Source organism: Salminus brasiliensis, chromosome 3 (assembly GCF_030463535.1).
Source record: "Salminus brasiliensis chromosome 3, fSalBra1.hap2, whole genome shotgun sequence".
NCBI classification, from domain to species: domain Eukaryota; kingdom Metazoa; phylum Chordata; class Actinopteri; order Characiformes; family Bryconidae; genus Salminus; species Salminus brasiliensis.
The window spans coordinates 25,305,372-25,314,591 of record NC_132880.1 but is presented as its reverse complement, the minus strand read 5'-3'; positions in this window follow the sequence as shown (position 1 = coordinate 25,314,591).

Below are 9,220 nucleotides of genomic sequence, written 5' to 3'. Positions count from 1 at the left end.
TTTTGACTAAAATAAGCTAACTCTAAAAATCTTTCTGTGTCGTTACCAGCCTGAGTTAGTGCTTAAAAGACGCATAAACACACCAGTATTAGACCCTCTCTTTCTTGCTAGGGATCCTTCAATGGGAAGGCAATGAAGGATAGTTCAAAACAACTCTGAACCAGACGACCCGACTGGATGTATTGTGAAATCAGGCCGTTTGATGGCCACAATGGTTTTAGAACTGTTTTGGCTACTATTTACAGTGCTGTGATAAAGTATTTGCCCCCAGGGATGAATTCTTGCCACGTAAGGCCTCAGGGCACAGTTGTCTCAAACTCTACACTAAACAGTTTCAGACTGTTTACAGTTACCGTTTCAAGTTTTTTCAATCTTGTGAAAAATGAATAGCCCCCAGCAGCAATAATGACAGCCACAACCACAGTGCTTCCTTTAACATCATTGGGTCACATAGTCGTGGAGAAATTCTGCCCCACTCTTCTTCGCAGAATTGCTTTGAATCAGCCACACTGGACAGCTCTAGGTCCAGGCTGTTAGGCTATAGCCCTGTACATGTTTTTAATAACCCCAGATCTTTTCAGGGTATAAAAACATATTCCTGTTTGGTATACCTGATAGGGATACGTAGACATGTTTAAATAAATTTAGCATAGAGTAGTGGTTGGTGTGGCACAACAGATAACACTACTATCTGCCAGTAAACTACCACACAATGTGGGAGACTGGGGTTTGATTCCCGGTCTGGGTGACTATGGTGTGCTACACCAATAAGAGTCTTTGGGCAAGATGCCTAACACTACTGTAATATGAGTAACCTCAGTAAGTCGCTCTGGATAAGAGTGTCTGCTAAATGCTGTAAATGTAAATAAACAACTGCAAAAGCCCAAATATGTGTATTCACACATATAGTTCTTTTGTAAACTTGGAACGCTTTCCCCTTGGTTTGGTTTCTTTTCACACAGGGAATAATGTAAGTGCACCAAAATGAGTCAACAACAAACCATGTGAGAACGTTCTCTGTGCTTATTGGTCAGACCTGTCCAGGGTGGGAGCAAGAATGTTAATAGAGGAAGAAGGTCCTGTGTCGTTGACTATTGCAGATGTCTGTGTAATTTAAAATTCACCAGTTGGGTCTGATCGAGATCAGATCACATTCTCACCACAAACGAGCCACTCCAGAGTTTGTTTAGGACCGGACTGAGACCACCTTCTCTAAAGGGACTTGTGGAGGGGTGGTTTTGGTCTACATGCGATTACTGTATTCACACCTGCCCAAACGAATTAGACCAAGGGTGTAAACGAACAAGAATCCGATTGAACAGGACTAAAAATCGTTTTCTGATTCACCAGCTTCTCACGTAAACATTGCGTTCCACCTTAAATAGTGCAGCAGGAGCACTTTGGAGCGAACATGTAACAGCTGCTCATTTAAAGGAGGAATGAAACATTTAAATCAGAAAACTATGAATATGAGGTAAACGTCCGCCTCACATTAGGATTTAGGTGGGTTTGCTTACTCACAGACACTGACAGTGCATAGGAGACTGAGCTGTTTCCTGTTTTCTTGTGGTAAAGATGTTTTGATCACAGATTTGTGCACAAAGCCCTTTTGGTTTTATGTCCTGTGAGCAAGTTAGAGGTGCACTTGCTTTTGTGCTTTGGATCATTGTCTTGCTGCGTAACCTTGACTGAGCTTGAGCTTCAGATTGGATGAGCAGGAATTTCTAGTAGGCACAAGACTTTTTGGTTCTGTCTGTTATGGCAAGTTGTTGACGCAACAAAGCATTTCCACACCATTGCTCTACCACCATGTTTGACTGCTGGTATGATGTTACTGGGAAAGCTGTGAAAGTGTCATGCCAGATTTAATGTAACCCGTCCAAACTCTCTTATGTTGAGTTTTTCTGTGAAACTTGACATGAAACTTTTGAATCTGAAAAAAATAAGAGACCACCCTACATGATCACTTTCTCTGGTTTTATGTGTTTAGGGAAATTAACATTTGTTTTATTTTTTGCCCCATTTTATTTCCCCTTATTTGCATTTTTTTTTTAATTCAAAATAAAAATATTGCTAGAGGGTTAGAGGCCATACATGTAGAGATGCAAATTTATGTCTCAACGTTCAAATATCAGTTCTGTGTTGTTTACATTTGAATAATAACTTATTTTCATTATAATTATTATAACAATTTATTTGCATTATTTGAGCAGTTGTTTTTGAGCAGCTGTCATTTCTGCAAATAAATGCTCTAAACAGCAATATTTTTATTTGGAATGTTTAGGGGAAATGTTGTCCATGGTTTATGAAATACAACACAAATGTTAATTTCTCCAAACACATTGCCTGTGAATAGTAAAACCAGAGAAACTGATAATGTAGGGTGGTCTCTTATATTTTTCCAGAACTGTATATACACTATGGGCCCTATTGTAGCGATCTTCTGTTGAGCCGTTAACCCCCGCATCATGCAACTTGATTTAGGGCGGCAGTGTGTCTTTGCTATGGTAACGATGGGAAAAGTATGCGCAAAATGTCTCTAAATTATTGAAAGGTGTGTTTTGCATGTCAAGCACTGCAGTCATCCAACAAACTACATCAAGCTCTTATTTAAAAAAAAAAGCACAATAAATTCAGTTTCTGTGTCCTTCAATAATGCCGCAACGGTTTTTAGCCCATGTTTACAGATAACAGTGAGTCATACAGTGTCAGAAACCACATAAGCAAGTCTATTAGAGATTGAACAACTCTTCACAGTTTGAGGTGAGCGTGTGAGCATAGCTACGCTATCAGAGTTGTTCACAGTTTCACAGAGTTTACTGCTTTCGGTTCCAATAAGTACGTGGTGTTACAATAAATCTGGGTTCTTTTAGAACCTGATCAACCAGCTCAGTCACTTTCATTCACTGCTTAGTACTGAGGTCGGATTGACGGTAAAAAACTCCACCGATTTGACAAAATTATTTTTAGTTCAGATGTGGGTTTGGTGGGAAATGGTTAATCGTAGAGAAACTGTCACCACTGCAACAACACTAATCCAGCCAATGTATTTACTATCCAGAACCATCAGTGAACATACACGTGTCTTCTGAGTTTTATAAGTAATGCTAATGATGCTAAAGGATTGGCAAATCTGAAAACATGCGTTTTCATTGGGGACTGTTTTGCTGCACAGCGCCCTACATGTATCCCTCTGTCATTTCAATAATATGTACATTTTAAAATACTGTGTCTCAGGCATTAGGCAGTGTATTCAGAGCTTACTTGCAGTAAGGAAGCTTTTATAGGCCTTAAACTCTTCCATTCATCACTACTGTGAACAATTCACACCAAACCACTCTGTGAGTGCCTTTGTTCACATCTCAGCTATTTAATCATACAGAGAAGGTTTAAAGCCTGTAAAGATCCTCGTTAGAGGGCATAGATTAACATGTAAGTGGCCCAGTATTTAGTACAATCACTAATTTTACAGTAATTTAATTATTTTCATTCTAGCTGTGTTGTGATGTGCCACGTGTGACAATAGCTTCGTGAGCAGTGTTCAATTATGAATCATGGATCAAAAGAAGAAATGACAGAAATTACATTCATTACAGGAGAGGAAGGCAATATCTGCTTGTTGTGAAACCAGTGAGAAGATTAGTGAGAAGATGTGTTCCACATCAGACCTGAATAAGTGAGTCAGCATGTTGACACTGTATGCGAATGAGAAATGCCAGTGCTGAAAATGCCGAAACACGGGTGAACCTTTCTTTGAAGAGCTGCATACGTTCTTTTGTGGCCTGTTTGGGAAAAGAAAAACAAGCGGTTCAGGTTTGTGATTACATTATAGTCTCGCGACGAGCAGGTTTGATGAAGGCAGAGATGAGATCTGATATCTGAGGAGACACTGATCAAAGTAAGAAGATTATGAGAGATCATTCCAGTGCAGTAACCCCATCCTCCGCTAAAAGTGCTGCTGTGTTAGAGAAATGAGGACTCCTTCCTAAGTACTGAGTAAGTGGAGCTTCTTGGTCCATCCAGCACCACGTCAGCACAGGAGCTGGATTGTGTAAAACACCAAAGCTTCAAAAGTAAGAGGAGCAGAACAAAACACAACCCTAAAAAGAAATCAGGAACTACATGTTAGTGAGATGCTGAGAATAAGCTGAGGAGAACGTAGATTCCTTTTCTCACTGATCGCCATTTAGACTGATTATGCTACAGAGAATCTGTAAACCATAAACCAGCAGTTCTCAAACATTTTTAGTTTACCCTCGATACTGTAGGTGCCCCTGCGGACCCCACCCGGCCCCTCCTACCCCACCCCGCCCTGCTCTGCTCTTTATTATGCTAACATGATGGACCAGAGCCTTGGCCGATTCTGATTCTGCATTCTTGTCTGCACTTGCGTTCTTGTGAAAGTTCGTCAGTCATGGCTCAAATATTGTGCCGTTCAAAAGTCTAGCCAAGCACAGTCCAAATGTCTGGATGTGTTCTTTTTCCAGCTGGGCTATGGTGGGCTTCAGGTGGGCATGAGCTCATCTAGGCCCTAAATGTACACCCTAGCTGGAGGCCTGGTCCCATCATTGACCCTGGTGGGCATCCATATATGGGGCCAACATGGAACAAAAAACGTTCTGGTTCCCAGTTGGGCTACCCCCACAAGCCTCACATGGGCATGTTATATGGGAGATATAGACTTGTCTGGACTCGTGGGGTAGACAAACATCCCAGACTGCATTTCGCACCACGCTGCTGTTACAATTGCAGAATGACGGTACAGTGCCCTTCAGTCCTCGGGTGTTTGTACTAGCGAGTTGAACTTGCTGTGCTTTGTACTTGGAATTTCTTCTTGTCTTACCAGATGCCACCAAGACATCTCACCCTACAAGACCTATGACGAGGCCCTGTAGTATCTGACACCAAAACACAGCGCATCCCACAAGTAAATGGCACATGCATACCTGCCCATTCAAGTGATGGAAAAGAAAACAGGACTCATCAGACCAGGCCTCCTTCTTCCATCACTGCAAGGTCCGGTTCACAAACTTGTGTGCACATTGTTGGCACCTTTGACAGTGGACAGGAGTCAGTATGGGCACGGACTGGTTCACAACTCCACTAAAACTTAAACTGGCCAGTTAAAGACTGCAACATTGGAGCCTAATCTCGCAGATGATAGGGTCCGAATTTGGTGCCTACAGCTTGAATCCATTAACCCAACCTGCCTTGTGTCAACAGTCCAGGTAGTTCTGGGTTCATTTACACAAATCAAGCATGGCCTGTATTACAGGATTACAGTATTTGAGTATTTAGGTATTGTTCCTGGCCATAATGACCACAATTTGCCCATCTACCAACCAAAGTGCACCGTGTTACAAACCAAACGTCATGCCAAACATGACAAATGAGTTCAGTATTCTTCAGTGGTCCAATGGAACATTTTCTGGGATGTGGTAGAATGGGAGATTTACAGCATGAAAGTCCTCCTGAGAAGTCTCACAGAAATGTTTAAATGCCAGTAAGAACTGAGGCTGAGAGCAGAATGAGGCCTTACCCAGTACTGGTATGGGCTTCCTATTTTCCTAATAAAAAGCCTGGTGAGTGAATCAAGACAACTTAAAGACAACTTTGCCTGAGTCTTTAAGCCTTTAAGGAGTCTTTGGGATGGCCTTGGGTTGATGGTTCTCAATAGCAGCAAAAATGTTTCCACTTCGGCTAATATCAAAGAAACATTTTGATTAGACTGTAAAATTGTGCTTGTTTTCATTCTCCACTAGGGGGCACTACATACAAAAATAAAAATATTATAAGATAAAAATAAATAAATAAATAAATAGAAGCACTCCTTCATGCCCAGCAGCTAAATCAAAAGTATGATTAATAGAAATGCTACAGAATGTGCTCTGATTGGTTTCCATGTATTAATTTTTTCTCAATTTTTATACCTTTATTCACAGCTTGACGCTTCTGTTGAGTTCAGATTCAGTCTTTTCAGTCATACGATACACTGAGCATCTTAGCCACTTATGTAAGTTCATAAGTGCAGTCTTAAATAATGGTTCTTTAAAGGTTCTATATAGGACTCAAAGAACTATCATGTGAATGCTTAAATGGCTCTTTGCCTGGTTAATATGTTCTTCATGTACAAGGAGAACTTGTAGATGTTTCTTTTTTAATTTACCATTATAAAAAAAGGGGGGGGGGGTCCTTAAAGGTTCTTTATAAAGGAAATGTTCTATAAAGAACCATGACGAACTCATTTTTAAGAAGCATGATTAAATGCTTAAATAAAACTATGTACAAGTATTAGCACACAGCACTGTATAGGCTTTTTGGGCCTATACAGTTTTTTAATGCTCTATCAAGAACCATCTACAAGAGGTGTTTTCTTTAAACAGGGGAAGCATCCTTCAGATAACCTTCGGATAGTCCTTTGAGCTTTCCTTCACTACAGAAACCCTGCAGAGCCCTTCTGTAAAGGTAAGGGTGAAGGCTACACCTGAGTGTGTGAACAGCCACATATAGCGCATGCGCAGTGGCCTAAAAGGAGTATTAAAATTGGACACACAGACACACTGTCGTCTAGCCCCGCCCATTCACCCTGCAGTGCTCGGGCAGTGTTGCCAACTAAGCGACTTTGTCACTATATTTAGCGACTTTTCAGACTCCTCTCGCGTTTTTAAGCGACTCCTGGTGTTATTAAAGACTTTGGGAAACTTTTGGAGACTCTGAGGTGAACACGCATGTTCTTCCGTAACTGTCCTCAGCAGCGGTGCTGCCGTGAGTCCCGTCCCACAACACTCCCGGTGCTCAGTCTCACAGTCAGAGGAGACCCACACCGCTCCACGTCCACACTTCCAGTGAACTGCGCATGCCCAAAAGCCACCCCCCGTTTTCAGAGCGGGATGTAAATACAAAAATAAAATAAATCACTGCATTAAACTCACACCGTCTCAGTCACTAACTCTCCTCAAAACGTAAAAAAAGAAAGAAAAGAAAAAAAACTAAGTAACTCTGCCTGTTTTGTCTGTTTTAAGCTCGTTTTGCCGGTGCCAAGCCCGCTGAACGTAGAGCAGCAGCTCCACCCCACATAACAGTCTTTTAATTAAATGTAATATGCTAACATTTAACAACACGGGACAAAATTGATTTGTGTGATTTACGTAAAAAAAATCTTGATGTAATGTGGGTCTAGACAAAGCATTACTACAAGCAAATGAACTTTATGTAAATTAGACGATGGCGTCATATAGCGACGTCTAGCTGGGGTTGACAACACTGCGCTCAGGAGCGCTTAGGACTCTTGTACTGATGAGTTAAGTGGACATGAACGCCACCCCGAACTCAGAACTGCGAGTGAGGAAACTTTTATGGAGGCGTTTTCAACCAAAACCACCTGAACAGAAATCACATCATGTCACGTCAAACTTCCGAGGAGGATCTAAAGGCAGCTTTTTTTCATAAAAAAATATTTTCATATTTCTGTTGAATTTTCAATTTCTGGGAAATAAAAAAATAAAAAAAATAAAATAATATATATATATATATATATATATATATATATATATATATATAGAGAGAGAGAGAGAGAGAGAGAGAGAGAGAGAGAGAGGCCATCTAAAGTTTCAGCCTGCTCTTCCTTTGCTAATGCTAATTTGTAGGGGCTAATTTGAAGTGTCTTGTCTGATAATCTATATTTGGAGTTGAGGGTGGGTTACAAACTCGGTCCATACATAGAAACTAATCTTATAAAGAAATAAATATATAAAAAAAAATAATATCACTGTTTTTGTGAGTTCACAAAATCAAACACACGTATATCCGACTATTGGGCTACAGCAGGTCAGCGTCAATCACTCACGTAAGTGTGAGTTTGAATGCGGCACGGAACAGAACAGCCAATCAGAACAGAGCTGATTTACATATACCAGCCTTAAAAACGCAGTCTTTTGAATTCTAGGATATGTCGAAATGAATAAGCGCTGTTTCCTGTATGGCTGTGGTTGACCTGGCTGCGGCTGCTCATGTGTCTGTGGTCTTTTCTGGGTGTCTTTTGTTGTCTGACTCATCCGGGCATTGTTTCTCACTCGTGCATTTGTGAATCAGTCAGGATACTAAGACACAGCTTTCTTTCACACACTCACCCTCACACACTCACACACACACACGCCCCAACCATGTGAAGCATTCCTGTGTCATTAGCTGGAGTCCGCTCGTCTCCCAGTGCCCCGCCTGAGGGCTCGCAGCCGCGCCCGGAGACGAGGAGTAGGAGGAGGAGGAGGAGGAACGTTCTGGAAGAGCTGTGCTGACTCCGCGCATGTCATGAAGGCAATCAGCCGCAAGAGGCAGCAGGGTGCAGTGATCTGACCGCAGCACAGAGCCCTGTGTCCCCCAGCTTTCTCCTGAGGTCCACCTCTAACGTTTTGCACAACCATCTCCACCCCTTCTTTTTCCATTAGGTGGTTTGGAGATAATACAACGGACGATCTGGAGCTCAGATCCTTCTGGGAATTTTTTTTTTTACAACATATAAGTAAATAAAAAATAGCAAGAAATATTAAAATGGTGTTAGAACACACTGCCTCTACTAACCATGTGACCTATGAGTGGAGCACACAGTAGGGGTTTCTAATAAAGTGGCCAGTGAGTGGAAGCACAGGTAGGTATTTTTAATAAAGTGGCCAGTGAGCAGAAACACAGGTAAGAGGTTCTAATAAAGTGGCCAGTGAGTGGAAGCACAAGGTAAGGGTTTCTAATAAAGTGGCCAGTGAGTGGAAACAGAAGGTAGGTATTTTTAATAAAGTGGCCAGTGAGCAGAAACACAGGTAAGAGGTTCTAATAAAGTGGCCAGTGAGTGGAAGCACAAGTTAAGGGTTTCTAATAAAGTGGCCAGTGAGAAGAAACACAGGTAGGTATTTCTAATAAAGTGGCCAGTGAGTGGAAGCACAATGTAGGGGTTTCTAATAAAGTGGCCAGTGAGTGGAAGCACAATGTAGGGGTTTCTAATAAAGTGGCCAATGCCTGAAAACACAAGGTAGGGGTTTCTAATAACAAGGACAGTGAGTGGAAGCACAAGGTAGGGGTTTCTAATAAAGTGGCCAATGAGTGGAAGTACAATGTAGGGGTTTCTAATAAAGTGGCCCAGTGAATGAGAGCACTAGGTAAGGGTTTTAATAACGAGGGCAGTGAGTGGAAGCACATGGTAAAGTAGACAGTGAGTGTATGATGTATAAAC